The 16528-nt window shown below is 48.4% G+C and overlaps 1 long non-coding RNA gene across 2 annotated transcripts; it reads left to right on the top strand.

Moving 5' to 3' along the window:
- Nucleotides 1-6748: 6748 nt before the first annotated feature.
- Nucleotides 6749-16079, top strand: LOC111091811. Of its 2 annotated transcripts, XR_005376220.1 has the most exons (7): nt 6749-7133; nt 7398-7460; nt 9450-9631; nt 11526-11705; nt 11902-12059; nt 15050-15173; nt 15744-16079. It is a non-coding gene; the product is annotated as an uncharacterized LOC111091811 (long non-coding RNA). The 2 variants fall into 2 exon arrangements; XR_005376219.1 differs by having other exon boundaries at nt 11526-12059; nt 15744-16077.
- Nucleotides 16080-16528: the final 449 nt, after the last annotated feature.

The following is a 16528-nucleotide window of genomic DNA, read 5'->3' as shown; positions in this document are numbered from 1 at the left end:
AATACAGGGACCTGTTAGATCGATAGATGTATGTGCAAAGAACTGTTTTCATGGTTTAGGTTTACCCTGCGGATGGACACAGAGACTGTATCTTCCATTTCTAACGATAGCCTGGTGCTTTGTCTACTTTGAGGGACATGCTAATAACATTAATGGAATGTGCAACAATCTGCTGGCCCCGGGCCTCTTTCCCTCTCGTAGGCTCCAAAGGAGCATGGGCATAGGCAGGCTCCAGGAGTTTCTATTAAAGGGGCCGTGGTCTCCCTGATGGAAGCTCCTGGGAGAGGAAGGCTGGCCCTGTAATTGGGTAGTGCAGCCCCCCCCCCACCCGCCAACGTGGGCTCCCCTGAGGAGTGTGAGCTCCACATTCCATCACACGCTCACCAGCCTGCCTTCCCAACTCATCAGCTGCCTGTAGATCTTTCTTTAGTGAAGGAGCTCTACTCTCCCTTACCTCAAATTTAAACAGAGCCTCAGACATGCCCCAAATCATTGGGCCAAATCTGCCAGGAATCATAAAGGGAAAAAGAAATTTCCGGGAGGGAGTTATATATGGCAATGAATTCATATACTTTATGTAGCTCCTCATTTCCTTCCATTATGTTAATTCTTCTAACTCAATAACCTAATTCTACCCTCCTACTACACACACACACACACACACACACACACACACACACACACACGCACATTTTTTTTTTTTAACCCAGAGAAGAAGCTGATTGATGCTGAAGTCAGAATCCATCCAATTTTGTGATGGTCTAAGTACTTCAGGCAATTGGCCTGCAGCTGCCAGTGGCTGCCTTAAGCCCATGCTATAACAACCATGTGTTCAACAGACTCACTTAGAGCTGCAAGGGGGTCGGTGGTGTGCACTAGGTGTGCGTTGAGGAGTTTGTTTGCAGCTGCATGTCCTGGACAAATGCCAAGGTCAGGAAATCTATAGAGGGTTGTCCTAATATTTCCTCTTTGATCTGTATCAATCTGCCCTTGTGCCACTTGGGGAGGTGCTGCTCCAGCCTGTTGGCATCGCTCCCTCACACAGTCTGTGCTGACTCGATGCTTATTTATTATTCAATTATTGGAGTTATTGGATGTGCTCATGGCTTATTACCCTCTGGACGCATTTACAAGTAGGAGAGGAAAAACCCACAATAGCTTAATTTCTGTTATTATCAAGAAATGTGTATTTACTGTGAATCACTGTCTTTGTTCCATTAAAGCTTCTCAAAGCTTGATTTTTCCTTTTAGGGGCTACCGAACACCCACATGTAAGTCTTTTCTATAAAGTAGGTTAGAAGCAGGCATGACTGATCAAGAGCCCTAGCTATTAGGGACAGGGCCCCCTCTCTGAGCTAAAACCTGCAAGGGGATACCTGGGTCCTGATTATGTCAACATTTGCTTACCAGACCACGTTTCTGTTCCTTTCTGGTCTTGCTCAGAAGCTTGTTCCCTCTGTCTCCAATTTGTGGACAAACACATGCGCACACAAGTAGATGCAGATGCACGCACGCACACATACAGAGCTGCGATTATGCAACACAAACAAAGAAGCATGAATAGTTTTCTGGGGATGAAGGAGACACATTTCAGGTCATCTTGGCAAACCTCCCTCATGGATTCTTTCAGACGACAGAAGGTTCCTGATTTCCTCATTGCCATACACCGTGATGTGAAAGGAAGCCCCTGAGTGCTGTGGACCAGCTACACTTGGGGGTGGTCTTCTCTGCAAATCAGATGATACTAGAGCGTCGATAATGTGGCAGGACATTTCTCCTTCTGACTTAGGAAGAGAAGTGCTGGGATGAAAAGGATCTGGGAACCTAAGTTGTATTGTTCTGGCTATAAATTTGCAGTGATTGTCAAGAAAAGAGAGGAATGTGAGAGTTCTCTCATTTCCTCTTTCTCATTTTCTCTCAATACCGCCCTTGTCTTACCACCAACCACTCCCTATGACTGGGTGGGACTCTGGCCACCCGGACGTCACTACTGAGGCCATCTGGAGCCCACATGATGTCCTTGCCTCCTGGCAGCTCACATCAAAAGTTCTGATCCTATCTACCGGCCAGGTATTTATCAGAATCTCTGCTCTGCCTTCCTGTGGTTCAGGTCGGGGATAGGGCAGTGCTGAGCTCTGACTTCTCCCACTGTAACACCTTGATGCTCCATCCACTTAGCCTTTCAAGGCTTGAGCAGAACGTCCCAGAGTTCTTACTCTGGTCACTCCCTGGAGAGGAGACTAGGATTAGCCCACTGCAGGGGGCATCCGAAATAGCCCATATGGGGTTTGCTAGATGGGCTGAGGGCCCCGGATACGGCATCCCACTGGCTCCTACTCTAGTCTGGGTTCTAGAGCCGGTGAAGGAGTCATCATTTACTGAACTCGGGAGCCTAAAAGAAAGCCAGAGAGTGGATGGATCCCTTTGAGGGATCCTGGAAAAGCAGGAGACCATCCAAACAGGTGCTTGTTCTCTTAGAGCAAATGCACGATTTGTATGGATCGGAGTTGTGGGAGTCAGTTCTGCCCAGGGTCATGCTCGGACTTAAAGGCAACACTAACACCAAAGCACTGAAGAGGAACATTCTGAGTAATTTGGACCCTAAGGAGTGTTTCCTTAGGCTCCTACTGAGTGATGGCTCCTACTGCCGCTCTGTTGTCTAGCCAGCGAGCCCCTCTCTCTTCCACAGGCTGCTCCTTCCACATCATTTGCCAACCGCAACAGGATGAAACGCTCTTCTATGGGATGCCCTGTTATGCTCCATTGTCATCTCAGCATTCCCTTCCTTTAGATGCACCTGCTGCGATTCCCACTCCCTGCTGCATCAATAAGTAGCTTCCGCTGTGTGTTTCCTGATGGCACACTTTGGTTGGTTCTCTTGGAAACACGGTCATTGACCCTCAGAGACTGTTGCATTCAGCCTTCTTCTTCCTCAGTTGTTTGAATCAGATGACAAGGGTGTGTGACTCGGCAGTGGCAGTGCCACAACCAGCAATCACCTACTGGCAGGCTTCCCCAGGAGAAACTCTGCCGTTGACCTGCAAATGGCTGATCGAAAGTGAGTAAATCCCTTCCAAGAACAAGGTCTGTCTTGACCACATCGGGCTTTGCCAAATATTTCAAATAGCCTTTCTCATTTAGGCAAGGGGGTTGGGGGGAATGTTGGCATTTATCATCAGTCCAAGGCAGTGTTCTTAAACTATGGGTCATGACCCACCAGAGGGTTCTGAAATCAGTTTAGTAGGTCACAACTACATTGAAAAATAGAATTGAACCAAATAGAATAGAATAGACATATAGGGGTACACCTCATGTAATAAAGGTTGGTTTCTTTTCCTTTTTTTTTTTTTTGAAGATTTTATTTATTTATTCATGAGAGACACACAGAGAGAGAGGCAGAGACACAGGCAGAGGGAGAAGCAGGCTCCTTGCGAGGAGCCCGATACAGGACTCGATCTCAGGACCTGGGATCATGCCCTGGGCCTAAAGGCAGACGTTCAAACCCGATCCACCCAGGCATCCCCAAAGGTTGGTTTCTTTGTGAAATTTTCATTTTAGTATAAACACACCTAGATAGATAAATGTGTGTACTGGTACAGGGGCATAAATGTATTTCTGTTTATTTTTTCACCTCTATTTTAATTGTAAATACTATTAAACTCCCAGCAGCATATATATACAATTTCTATTTTAAAGACTAATTAGGCAACACCCCAAATTCCCACCACCATGGTTGGGAACTAGGACAGGGCTGAGACCTTAGCTGGCTGACCCTCCTCACCTCGATCCCCCCACCCCCACCCCAGATGCAGCCTTATCCTGACTTTTATGATAATCAGCCCCTGGCTTTTTTTTTTTTCTTAAGATTTTATTTATTTATTCATGAGAGACAGAGAGAGAAAGAGAGAGGCAGAGACACAGGCAGAGGGAGAAGCAGGCTCCATGCAGGGAGCCCGATGTGGGACTCGATCCCCGGCCCTGGGATCATGACCTGAGCCAAAGGCAGACGCTCAACCACAGAGCCACCCAGGTGTCCCATATTCAAATGTATTTCTGACCATGGATTGTGACCAGAAATTTGAAAAACTTGTCTAAAGACCGTAAGGTAAGAATGGGCCTTTTATAAAACCAACACAATTTTTGCATTGCTTTGTGTGTGTGTGGGTGGGTGGTGGTGGTGGAGGTGAGCCTGGAGGAAATCCAAGCAGGAGAATAAAGGATGAAAGGATGTTCATGTTATCAAGCCCTTGTTACCTGCCATGCCCGGAGCATAGCACTTTATCACTTTACATGTGCTTTCCCCTAAATCTTCACATCAGCCTTGTGAGATATGGTAAATCCCATGTGAAAGGAGGGCTGAGGTTCAAAGAAAGTAAAGAACACACCCAGAATCATATAGCAAGCTGGAGCTGGAATTTGAACCCCGCCTGTCAGTCTCCAAAGCCTGACCACCTTTCCCACCTTAGATGCTCTTCCAGAGGCCCCTGCGTCTCCAGGCTGCGCTTCTCTGCCTCATTGGCACATGGGCTGGGCGGGGTTGCCCTGACATCACTGTGAGAGAGACACAGTGCATCCCAGGACCTCGAGTCTTCCGAGAGTGCTCTTGCCTCTCACCCAGGCACCTCCTCCCCACTGCCCTCCGATGCTTGGATCCGCACGGTAGACACTCAACCACTGAACCACCCAGGTGCCCCGAAATCTCAGCCACTTGAACTGCTGGCCACAGAGAGATGTTTGCGAGGAAGAAATCCTTTCCGACTTTGGCCACAGATTCCCAGAGCAGAGCAGGACTGGATATTCAGTTGGCAAAATTGGTGCCTGGAGGGCCTTCCCAGCAAGAGGTCATCTGGACTCTATCCTAAACAGCTCCCCCAAACTTTTCTCACAAGACGTAAAGGGAGGATACCTGTAGCCAATGAACTCTTCCCCTTCATTCAAAACAAAATTCAGGATAGAGGGGAGGGGAGGGAAAGGATGATGATTCATTCGTTCATTCCCCAGACTTGTACTGGGCCCCATTGGGGGCGGTGGGAGATGACTGCTACCCCACCACCTGGCCAGCCCTCACAGATGCAAGTGTGAAAACACATTCGTGCATGTTTGGGTGTGCTACCACAGACGGAGGCTCTCCTGTGGTACGAGGCATTCTCCTGCCCACGAAAAGGCCAATTGGAGGGGGAGATCTTTTGTTATCAAGGTGTCCTTAGGATGTTTTGAGAACCTTCTCAAAGCTTTAACATTTCATGCAATAATTAATATACCCGGACAGATTAGTCACCGGCAAAACCCTCGATTTCTATAGCACTGCTGCAGGCCAAACTCTCGCAGTGCTTAATGGACTTCATTAGCAGCTCGGAGTTACAACTGAGACGGTTTGTAAGTCCAACGGACAAGAGAAGGTGGCGGGGCTACCGCTCACCAAAGACTGAGAAAAGTGTTATCTAGGGAAATAACGTGATAAGACTTTCCATTGACTCAAATGGGGCTCACTTGTCTAAGGACTGTCCCCTACTGATTCAGGACTGGTGTATTCAGTGAGCTACTCTGGAGAACCCACATTTGCCCACATTCTTTCTGGTCCCAGGGCGCTCCACCCTGAGGTCTCAGGTGCTGGACCTTCAGCTGCTGGACAGCACGGCCTGGAGAGCCTGAGGCCAGAAGGCAGGGGTACACGGCACTGCTCCCTATTTGTCATATGTTCCATGCCACACATATATGTGATAGATGATAGAGATAGATGATAGATAGATAGATAGATAGATAGATAGATAGATAGATAGATAGATAGATGATAGGTAGATGATAGAGAGATGATAGGTAGATAGGTAGATGATAGATAGGTGGATGATAGATGATAGATGATAGATCATAGGTAGGTAGATAGATGATAGATGTTATATATATATATATATATATATATATAAAGATTTTATTTATTTATTCATGAAAGACACACACACACACAGGCAGAGACATAGATAGAGGGAGAAGCAGGCTCCATGCAGAGAGCCGATCTGGGACTCAATCCTGTGTCTCCAGGATCACGTCCTGGGCCAAAGGCAGGCACCAAACCGCTAAGCCACCCAAGGATTCCCTGATAGATCTTATATAGATAGATGATAGATGATAAGTAGATAGATGATTGATGATAGGTAGATGATAGATGATAGGTAGATGATAGATGATACGTAGATGATAGGTAGATAGATGATAGATAGATGATGGAGAGAGATTTGACTTAAGGGATGTTGACGTGGTGGTAGGTGCTGGTAGGGCCAACATCTGCAGTGCAGAACGGAAGGCTAGAAACTCAGGTGGGATTTCAAATGTGTTATGGTCTTGAGGCAAAAATTCCATCTTCTTCGAGAATCCTCAACATTTGCTCTTACGGCCTTCAACGGATTGGATGGGGCTGATGTGGACCGAATTGCATCCTCCCCAGTTGCATACATTTAAGTCCTAACTGTATTTGGGAATAGGGTCTCTAAAGACATAATTATGGTTAAATGAGATCACAGGTTGGGGTTCTAATCCAACAGGACTGGTGTCCTTATAGGAAGAGGAAGTAACTATGGGGTGGGGAGGGTGGGGTGGCAGGAAGCGCATGGCCTCACATGGCCACAGGAAGGGGGGCACATCTGTGAGCCAAGGAGAGTGGTTTCAGGAGAAACCAAAGCCATTGGCACTTTGATATTGGGTTTCCTGCCTCCAGAACTGTGAGAAAGAAATTTCTGTTGTTTAGGCCCCTGGGCCTAATGTATTTCGTTGTGGCGGCCCACCCATATTATTGAGAGGAATCTCCTCTATTTAAAGTCAGCTGAGGGGCACCTGGCTGGCTCAGGTGGTGGAGCATGCAACGCTGGGTCTTGGGTTCTGCGTTCGAGCCCCACGTGTGGTGTGGAGTTTACTTAAAATGAAAAAAGTTTTAACAATAAAAATAAGATGCAGCTGATCACAAGCACTAATTGCATCTTAAAAATAATACCTTCACAGCAACTTCTAGACTAGACACCAGCCAAACACCTGGGCCCCATACCCTAGGCTCCCATCGCCAAACACATGAAGCTTCCTCAGCAGAGGGTACGAGTTGCCCACTGTGATGACGTCTGTCGCCAGGCTTCCCTCGACTTCAGGTCAGATTTTGCCCCTGAATGTGTTTTCAGAGCTCAGGGTTGGGGGGGGGGGCGGTGTGTGTGTGAATGGGAGGTTTGGAAGGAGAACAAAGGTTAATTCCATTTACTTCACAGTTTCGATTCTGGGCACACCTGCCGCCCAAGCCATGTGGAAAGAGCAAGGGGCTCCCATCCATTCCTAAGAGTGAAAATGGCATTTGTCACTTAGACCTGTGTGACACTCTGCCAAGTGTCACATGGCTTTTCCTCCTGTGTCTTTCACAGTAACCCCAGGAGGCACATATTACTTTTCCCATTTTCTAGAAGAGGAGCGTACACTCAGAGAATGTAAGTAATTTTCCCCAAGTCACGCACCTACGAAGAGGCAGGGCTTGGCAGACTCGTGACCGGCTCGCTATGCTGCCCCCCCTGCCCCCACGAAGGGGTAGCAGGTGCAGAAAAGAAAAAGTATAACTAACTGCTCGGAAAACAGAGAAGGTCCAAACCCTGAAGCCAACTCAATGCCACACCATTGACATTCTCCTGAAATCCTTCCACTTGAGCCTGCGCCCACCCTGTGGCTGGAGAAACCCCCTAAAGATGTGGCATAGACATCCTCAAGGGCTCCCCATTAATCACTCAACACGGGCAGTAAGAACGTGGCCTCGATGGGGTCTCGCTGGTGTGTTGGTGGGTTTTCATGTTTTTGTTTTGTTTTTAGCAGCACCGCATTTCGGTGGCACTTTCGGCCCCCACACTGTCCTCCTGACCTGAAAACCACCTCCTCCCAGGTTACAGAATGGAGCTTGGGGTTTGGTGGCAGGAGAGAGGGCTCTCGGGCCCTCCTAGTCCCACACTTTACCACCTGGGCTCACTTCCGTAAGCTCTTTACTCCTACTGTACGAGGTTGATGCGGACTCTCTCAAGGATCCGGCACAGAGAGCCCTCGTCGTAGATGGGCCTCCAGAGGCGCTCTGTTCCTCAGCCAGGGGGCCAGGACCACCAGGCTCACCCTGCTCAGGGTTCACTGTCCCTTTCTGTCCTGAGTGGCCTCCAATGTCTGGTCTCATCGGTCCCAGGACGGCAGGAACCCCCTCATGACGCCAGTGCCTACCCCCCATGCCTTGGGCCACAGCCGTTCTGGAAAGCTCTACCCCCTTTCGACTCCTGGATCTGTGATTGACATACTTTTTTCTGGGGGTAGCGATGCTAATGAAACTCCACAGGCTCGGAAAATGTTCAGCAAAGTCTCTCTGAAATTGCTTTTCTTCTGCCCACCTTCATTTTTAATTTGAAGCAAACAAAAGCCCAAATGCTGCCGCGGAAGTCATTAAAGAATTGACTGCACCTGCCATTTTAAGTGGTCATGTAATACAACCAGCCTTCGAGCCACCTTTATGACCCCAAATTTTCCTAGGGCCTCACCAGGAGCCCCTCTGGCAGGTGAGAAGCCGCCTTCTTTCGGGAAGGAAGCTGTGTTCCCTGGGGTGGGTGTCTGGGTTGGTCGCCGGGGAAGCCAGAAGCCCTCAAATGTTTTCCAGCTCTGACATCAGAGATGCACTCATTTAATAACTTTGCCATTTCGTGCAGATTAATTTACCTTCAGGGGTGGAATACGGGTGCATTCAGAAAGAAAACCAAAAACCGTATTTTAAAGGCAGCCTGCAGACAAACCAGGATCGTGTGTGCCTACGATCCTAGTTCAAAGGCTTGTGATTTTGGGGAGTTAACAACTTTTCATTCCCTCCCTGGCTTTTCAAAGTCTTTCAGTGCCTCTTTTCTGCCACTGTGGTCATTAACAACAAACCAAAAAAACCTAAATGGATTTTTTTTTCTTAGCTTAATGAATTAATCATGTGACTTAAAAAAAAATCAGGAAATCACAGTGACACACCTTTTTAAAACTGTGGTAAAATACACATAACGTGAAATTTGCCATCTTGAGCATTTTTAAGCATACAGTTCAGTGGCATCTGGTTCATCCACATTGTGCTGCTGGGGACACTTGTGCTTCCTCCTACCCCCGCCCTCGGTGGTCCTGACTCACTAGAAGGGGCCACAGCAAGATTTTGTTGGGTGATATTTCTGCTTGTCCCTTCCCAACTCTCTTGGGATGTTGTGTGTTTATGCTGTGAAAGTCTCTCCTCCAACTGAACGATAATTAACAGCAAAACCCATTTGCTTTCACCAAGCACCCCTAAACTAGAGGGACATGTGTAATCTCTGATTTATAGTCACTCTTCTTAACACAGAAACTACCAAGGAGAAGAAACGACGTAAGAGGAGAAGGAACCAACATTTGCTGGGGGCTCTGTGCCCTTTCTGTGCTATTTACAGGTGTCATTCCATGTCCTGTTGAGCAGTGTCCTCCACCACGCTCGCTCCATTTCACGGGTGAAGAAATTGGGGTCCAGAGAAGCTAAGCAACAAGGAAGCATGGCTGGGTCTGAACTCCACGATCCAGGGAATACCGCAGTCCAATATGGCATATCCCCTCAAGAACGGAAGAACCCAGTAAGGTGGGAAGATTCTAGGAGGGAGATGGGGAGAGTGAGTGAGTAGATGAGTGAGTCAGAGAGAAAGAGCCAGACTGGGCTGGTCTCCTTGTCCAGGAGGGATCAGCGTCCTTGACTTCTGCTCTTCACAGCACTTACCGATTCTATAGCTCAGCTGGGCTTCTCTCTTATGGAGAGACCTCCCCCCCACCACCCCAAGAGGGCTTCCAGACAGTGCTCTCCCCCCTTAGGGAGTCTGATTAGAGGCATTACAGATGACTTCGATCACTTGCATCCTCCTGCTCCAAGGGTCACCCCAAGCTGCAGGCAGAGTTTCTGACTCTGCCTCAAATTAAAATGCCATCTGCATGTCAAGATAGATTTCCTTGACCGCCCTTCTCTGCCTGTTGGGATGTCTCTGTCTGGTGGAGAATGGCCTTGGAGAGTTACCATGGCAACCCCAGTCTGCAAGACCCCATCATATTTTTAAAGAGAGAGGGGTGGCCACTTGCAGCCACAGGCCCACCAAGTGTTTTGCTCTGGGTACCAGGTTGAGGACTGTGGCCTAGGGGATGGATGGGAGGCCAGGAGGAGAGGTCGGTGGTACCAAAACGTGGTAGTGCTCCGGGGAAGTGCTCCCGCTCCGTCTCCCCCGGCCTCAGGAGTGGGTTTGCAATGTCTCTGTGGGGCTGTGGGGCTTCTCCTCTGTCCTCCGCCTTCCAGGCTCAAGGTCAAACACTTTAAAGGAGATGTATTTCTTACAGAAAAGGGCTGGCACGCAAGTGAGGGAAGAGGTAGCTGACTCAGTAAAGGGGGATAAAAGAAGAGAGAAACATTTGAAGGTTTGAAAACTGGAATTGGGTTTTAATAAAAAATTAAGATACTTTTCAGAGAGCTTAATGACTTTCTTTCTTTCTTTCTTTCTTTCTTTCTTTCTTTCTTTCTTTCTTTCTTTCTCTCCTCTTGCTTGCTTTTTCCTTCCTTCCTTCCTTCCTTCCTTCCTTCCTTCCTTCCTTCCTTCCTTCCTTCCTTCCTTCCTTCCTTCCTTCCTTCCCTCCCTCCCTCCCTCCCTCCCTCCTTCTCTCTTTCTATAAATGGAATAGAAATACACACAGCCAAAAGGTTTGGAATATATAATTTGTCATAAGTGAGATTAAAGTTATACAGACTCCTGTGACCATATTTAATTAGAGCTGTGATCCATCGAAAGATGGCAGACAACTTACCTTAGTGTTGAAAAGCTGTGCCCGCTTAGTTATGTGCGTGTGTGGAAGAGAGCTACAAATGTTATAGAACTATCAGCCACTTCCAGTCCTTTCTGTTTGTAAAATAGGATCACATTCTTATTTTCACTGGGTGTAATCACCCAGGAGGACTCCAGAAGAGTCTATGTACCCCTACCCCTGTATTTCATTCCTATCTGCCTGATTTCTCCTGACATCACAGTCTGACCACCGTCTCCCCCCACCCCGCCCCCCGGGATGCTAAATATAACCAAAGAGCCCCAGACTCAGAAAATTCAGAAGAATGAAACATTCATTTTATCATAGGTTGGTGTATTGGTTTCCTAGGGAAGCTATAATAAGGGTCACAAACTGGATGTATCAAAGGAATAAAAATTTATTTTCTCACAGATGTTGAGGCACGAAAACCAAACTCTAGGTATTGACAGAATTGGTTCCTTGGGGGAAATTCTCAGGGGGAATCCTTTGCATGTGTTTCTTGTAGCTCTGGGTGGCTCCTGGCAATGTTTGGCGTTCCTCGGCACGTGGATGCGTCGCTCCCATCTCTGTGTCCATCTTCACGGGGCTGTCCCCCTATGCGAGTCCCTGTCCCTTCTCTTCTTCTAGGGGCGCCAGTCCTTAGGGCCTGCCCTAATCCAGAGTGATTTCTTTCTAATGTGATTTCATGTGTAAAGATCCTATTTCCAGACAAGAAAGATCACCAGCGCAGATGGGGGAGCAGAGATCAGTCCGTCACCGTATCCTTTTGGGAGACCCAGCTCAATCCACAGCAGTTGAGTTCCACCTGAAACAGACCCTGAGACAAAGATTTGAATGCAGAGAGTTTATTTGTGAGGGGCTCCCCAGGAGTCCTGGTAAGTGAGTGGTGAAGTGAGAAAGAGCAGGGAAGGGAACCAATAGGGAGGGCATTAATGAGCAAGATGTGGTAGTGGGCAGTTGGGCCTCAGTCATCTTGGGAGCCTCCAGGAGACAATGTCAACAGCATCTCAGAGGTGGTCCCACCTGGGAAATTTGGGGAATTTAACCCCCGTCTTTCCCATGGGCTGAAAGCTCTCGGGCAGTAGGAAATGGCCACGTGGAGGAAGAGTGAGTAGCCACGGGTGGACTGCCAGCAGCTCTGCCACAACATCAGATCACGGAGCCTTCTCTTTCCCAGACAAGGAATTCCTATTGGAAATCACTTCAATTACTTTTCTGAACATGGGCAGGTAACTATTGTATAATAACTTACATGTAAAAAAAAAAAAAAAAGTATTTTACTCCCAAATTCCTTTCTTCAAATATTGGCCAACTATAGATCATCTCGAATGTTTTAAAATGAATAATTGTATGATCTGAACTTGGAAAACCCTTGTACCTGCGTCCTATCTTTCCATCTCCTTAAAGGTGGACTTTCAACCCCGTGCCTCTTCTCCGCAGCTCACGTTGCTCTGGTAAATTCTGATTCCATCTTTGAGACCACACCGTAGGCCCCCATAGGCTTTGAGCTCCCCGTGGCCGTGCTATTGCATGGAGCACAGTGTCACACACACCGTTGGTGTTCCATAATGCTTGAAGAGCAAGTGCATGAACGTGGGATCACTGGTTATTTCAAGCTCTCCATAAGCACAATGGCAGAGTGGCCCCCCACCAGCAAAACTGTGTGATTCATTAGACTTTGAAACATGACATTGACCAGGACATGCTTTCTAGTCATGCAAACACCTTGAAAATAGTTCCTGATGGTGTGTTCAGGCGCCACTGAAAAGGCCAACGCCCGCCAGCTTTTTCTCCCTGTGGGGACTGTTCTCCAGTTTGAGGCTGTGCTGCTCTCATCCCAGGGGCCTGTCCCTGCTCTGGCCATGGCTTCTCTCTGACTCCGGGTCAGCCTGGTGCCATCCCAGCCCCCCCAGGGCCCACCAGTCACTTCCAGCAGGCCTGACCCCACTGCTCACACCCAGCATGTTCTGGCTCTGCTCTCCAGGCTCCTGATGAGAAGGTTTATTCCAATCTTAGACCTTTTGTGTTCTTTTTCTGGATTTCTACAGGCGCTGAGGAACATCTACAACATAGGCAGCCTTTAATTAATTAATTAATTGGTTTAATTAATTTATTTGAGAGAGAGGGAGAAAAAAGCACAGGCAGAGGGAGCAGTAGAGGGAGAGAGAGAAGCAGACTCCCCTGCTCAGCAGGAAGCCCGATGTGGGGCTCGGTCCCAGGACCCTGGGATCATGACCTGAGCCAAAGGCAGACGCTTGACCAGTGGAGCCACCCAGGGGCCCGGTGGCCTATCTTTAAATGACCCAATCTTGGGGCATCTGGGTGGTGCATTCGGTTAAGTGGCTGACTCTTTGCTTTGGCCTAGGTCATGATCTCAAGGTCGTGAGATTCAGCCCCACTCTGGCTTCCCACTCTGTGGGGAGTCCATTTGGGGTTCTCGCCCTTTGCCCCTCCACCCATCCCAATAAATAAATAAGTAAATCTTGTTTAAAAAGGACAATAGGTAAGTGACCCAATCTTGCCACCATCTGTGTTTCTGTGAAACCCAGGACTACATTATTCCCATGTTCTTCGTTATTACTGCCATGACTGTCATCACATCAGCACTTGTAACATCTGCCAAGCACTGAACACTGTGGCTCTTTTCTTTGGAGTTAGAGATGAGGGAGCAGGACCCTTTAAGCTTATAGGGAAATGTAAATCTATTACATTGGCATATTTTTTTTCACAACCAGTTTTTGGACATCTACCCACGGATATCTATTACAAGCCTCTTGTGCTGGAACTACAATGGCGACAAAGACCCAGTTCCTCACAAATGTACATCACACAAAAAGGTGGAAACAGCTAAAACACTCTTCAGCAAGGGAATGGATGAATCAAATGTGGCATATACAATAGGATATTACCCGGCTAGCTGTAAGAAGGAATGAAGTGGTGACACGTACTACAGCATGGTGGGATCTTAAAAACATTTATGCTAAATGAGAGACGTCAGACACAAAAGGTCATATGGTTCCACCTATAGGAAATATCCAGGTAAGTCTACGAAGACAGGACCCAGGTTGGAGTTGCCAGGGACCGGGAGAGGACTATAGGGAGTGACTGCCTAACGGGTACAGGATTTACTTCTGGATGATGGAAACGTTTTGGAACCAGTTGCAGGTGCAAATGGACTCAACGCACCTCACTGTATACTTTAAAACAGTTAATTTTGTGTTATGTGAATTTCACCTCAGTAAAGAATTTTTGTAAAAAGAACCAGTTCCTCCTCTTCACAGTCTGTTATTTCTAAATAGTGTTACATTTAAAGTTTTATGGACACTCATGGGGCACCTGGACAGCTCAGTCGGTTAAGTGGCCAACTCTTTGTTTTGACTCAGGTCATGATCTCATGGGTCCTGGGATGGAGTCCTGCATCGGGCTCCATGCTCAGCAGGGAGTCTGCTTGAGATTCTCTCTCCCTCTCCTGCCCCTCTCCACCATGCTCTCTCTCTCTCTCTCAAATAAATAAATAAATAAATAAATAAATAAATAAATAAAATAAAATCTTTTAAAAAAGTTTTATGGGCAACCAAAGAATCTATAATGTAATGAGGGAGACAGACAATAATATTATGGTAGAGGCAATAATTTATATCATCAAGAGCTTTAAACTGGAGAAGGACAAGGAAACTATCAAAGGACAAAAGCTAGAGTGGGATTAGCAGAGAATTTAGGTATTAGGTGTTAATGCTCCATGGCCCAATCCTTAATAAAGTTCTTTGGTTTTTGAGGTTTTTCTTGGCACAAGTACTTGGCAGCCACCAGGCAGGCTTATGGGGGAGGAAGGAGGTACGAGGATGAATGAAATGGAGACTCTGCCCACTGTCCAACCAGCTTACGTTCTAATGTCCACAGACAACAGCAAAATGGGGTAGAATGATGTGTGCCATGGGAGAGGGTCTCATTGAACTTTCTGGTGCAAGCCCAAGAGGCAGAAGGGAAATCATCTCATCCAAGAGATAAAGGAATCTCTTTATACCCACACAGGTCCCAGTGGTTATGGGGACTCCATGCCTCAAACTTTATGTCTTCGTGAGGTTGTTTGATCCCATCAGTAAAAGAGGCTTGTTGGGCATGTGCCAGATTGTTTCCAGGTTAGCTCAGCGACCTGCTGAGACTTAGGGATGTGTCCCAAATGCTGGCTGCTTCTGATCTCTTATTTTTCTCTCCCTAGAAGTTATCTACCTGGCTTTCCACATGCCTTGCGGTTCTAGGTTAGGAGTGAGGCATCGAGGAGAAAGAGATCCTACAGCTGGGGTTTCCAAACTCTGCCCAAGAGGGAGCTCAATGCTTTCCCTGTGAGTATTTCTCATAGTTGTCCTTTGAAAGAGGGATTGTAACCAGCCCTCTTTGGCTGATGAGGCCCAGAGAGATGAAGAGATTTGCCCAAATCACAAAGCCACAAAGTGATGGAGTCATGATTCAACCCAAGACCCGTGGCCCCACATGGGCTCTGCGTGTGGGCCTCACCCCGACAGCCTTCCCGTTCGGCTAAGAATCAGGGCTACAGAGCCAAAACCTGAATTAGGACAACTCATCCCACTGAAAACACAGAAGGGAAAATGAGTGGAAAGCTGAAACTATTAAGAACCAGTAGTTGCAAATATGCACAGTGCAGACCTCGCCCTCCCCTGGGTGACCACGACTCGCTTCCTTGAGACCTTCCGGCCACCGGGTCCACTGATGTGCACGTTAGGGCCAAGTTTCCAGAGATGAGAAGCCAACAGGTGGGGGGTTGGGGTGGGGAGCAGCGGGAGGGAGCAAACCCGGCCCTCGGATGTGTCATGTTAAGGCCTCACCGTGTTCTTTTTAAGTTTTTGAGTTTGAGGTCCCTGCTTAACCTTCAGGAAATTTTACATAAAATATAGTTTTTTCTGCTTTTCCTTACCATGCCACGCTGGACGCATGTTCCTGGGCCTCCCCAGGACTCGAGCGGCCTGGCGGGCCCCCCAGGCTGTCTCTGATCCCCCGGACGGTGCAGCCTTGACCCGGGCACGAGGTCACGTCCTCGGCCGGAGCTGAGACTGGTGAGGTTTCTGACGACGGAGGAGCCAAGCGTGTGCAGCTCGGAGTTATCCTCTGCCTCGGTGAAAAGGCCAGAATTGGCATTTTAAAAATTCATCACCTTCTAATAATAAAACTCTGTATTTACCGAGGACCGTGGCTGCGAGCGCAGCCGGCTTGTGCAAACATCGCTCCTGGAGGGATCGTTGCGGAGGCTCGGGGGGAGCAGGTGACTCGGGGCGCGGGCTCCGCGGTTGGGGACCAGCCCGGCCCCGGGGATATGAGGGGAGCCCCCAGGACAGCTGCTGAGCACCTGCTGTGACAGGCACCCCGGGGAGCGGCTGGGCTCAGTTGCAGGCGGGATGGCGAGGGAGGAGGCTGCTGCTCCGAGGGCCCGACCGACCTAGGCCGCCCACCTGGCCTTGGGCGCACTTGCCCCAAGCCCCGGCCCGTCCTCGTCCTTGTGCCACGTGGCCGGGTGGCCGGGCCCGCTCATCCTAGGCTTAGCCCCGAGGCCACCTGCTTTCCCGAGCTCTTCCTGGCCTCTCATTGCTTCCTGGCCTCTCCACGCAGGGCTGTCTGTCCTCTTCGGGGGGGCAGGCAGTGGGTTGGTTGGGGGGCATCTCCAGCTCCATGTCCCACGTTTCCT

This window comes from Canis lupus, chromosome 22 (genome assembly GCF_011100685.1).
Source record: "Canis lupus familiaris isolate Mischka breed German Shepherd chromosome 22, alternate assembly UU_Cfam_GSD_1.0, whole genome shotgun sequence".
NCBI classification, from domain to species: Eukaryota; Metazoa; Chordata; class Mammalia; order Carnivora; family Canidae; genus Canis; species Canis lupus.
The sequence above is the reverse complement of the archived record's forward strand: the minus strand, read 5'-3'. Positions and strand labels throughout refer to the sequence as shown.